A 1,639-nucleotide genomic window follows, 5' to 3' on the forward strand; every position below is an offset into this window, starting at 1 on the left:
TTTACTTATTTGACAGAGAGAGATCACAAGTAGGCAGAGAGGCAGGTAGAGAGAGAGGAAGGGAAGCAGGCTCGCTGCTGAGCAGAGAGCCTGATGCGGAACTCGATTCCAGGACCCTGAGCTCATGACCTGAGCCGAAGGCAGCGGCTTAACCCACTGAGCCACCCAGGCGCCCCAAGAATACATTTTTTTAAAAAAAAGATTATGTAATCTTACCTTAGGCTTCTCTAGCTGATTGCTAGAATGATTTACACTCTAGTATTGTGCAATCTTAGAATTTTTTTTTAAGAACTGAGAAGGTCATCTCTTTCTGTTATCCTGTCTGTTGTGGAGCAAGAGCTGGAAGGAACCTTAGCTCAAGCCCCATCCAAGTAAGCTCAACATACTGAAATACTGAAATATGTTGACAAAGTGTAGGATGTGGGAAATGATTCTGCATGTCATGTCAGGACTCTCCACAGGTATTTTTGAAAAATAAACATCTCTCCTATTTAAAATAGGATGCAATTAATAGAAATCAATTTGCCCACTCTTACCTAGGACACATATCTTGGCACACATGTACTGTGTATCTGTGTATTTTCACGGAACTGTCTCCTGAGGTTTGTATTTTATTTGAGGATGTCTTCTAAATACTGTAACATCAGTGTCCAGGCAAAAAAAAAAAAAAAAAAGTATTAATAGCATGTACTTATAAAATGTGGGATATATACATTTATTATTATTTATTTATTTTATTTTTAACTTAATTTTATTATTTATTATTTATTTATTATTTTATTATATATTTATATACATTTATTATTATATATAAACATATATATGTTTATATATATATGTATAATATGGGTTTTAATAAGATCTTTCAATGTTTCTGTAATTGATGTGTCTTCTGGGAAATTTGTGCAACATTATTTCATAGTTTTCATAATTTTGTGATGACTCCAGCCCATAGTTACTTTCTTTTTTGTTCTCTTGTGTGTTTATCACCAATATCACCTCATCTAGTTTCATATACCTGGGTCCTATGTTATAAAAGCTTTGTGAAAAGATTGAAATAATGGGTTCTCTCACTGCTCTGGTTCCACATTATCCACTCTGTCTTAGAAGTATAATTTTATTCCTTAAATCCTTACTTTTTAAGAATTCAGTATTCTTACTTCCTTTTAAAAAAGCTAATTATGTATTTCTTCAGTCCTTACAATAAGTGGTCAATTGAATAAAAATGTGTGTTAAAACATTAGTGCAAACCTGTTGTTTAGGGATTATATGAATACTGTGAAATAATTTGCCTTAAGTATAGAGTACAAAATTAAGAAGTACCAATGAATATAGTCCTAAAAAAATAAAGCAAGCTGATTCTTTCAAGACTGTTAAATCCATTCCCTTAAAGTTTGTTTACGTAGGCAATTCAAACATACATTTTGGGGCCATTTAGTCAAACTGCATTTTCATTAAACTAAATTATAGGCCAGATCGTATGTGGGGTCTCAGAAGAGCAGATATGACTAAGACATGGGCCTGACATTAAATGAAGTTACTTGGAGAAGGGATGAATTCTCACTGCTACCTAGTAGAATCCCATCAGGTAAGGAAAAGTCATTCCATGCTTTCTGAGTCTAGGACTCCATCTCTTTCC

This window comes from Mustela nigripes, chromosome 3 (genome assembly GCF_022355385.1).
Source record: "Mustela nigripes isolate SB6536 chromosome 3, MUSNIG.SB6536, whole genome shotgun sequence".
NCBI classification, from domain to species: domain Eukaryota; kingdom Metazoa; phylum Chordata; class Mammalia; order Carnivora; family Mustelidae; genus Mustela; species Mustela nigripes.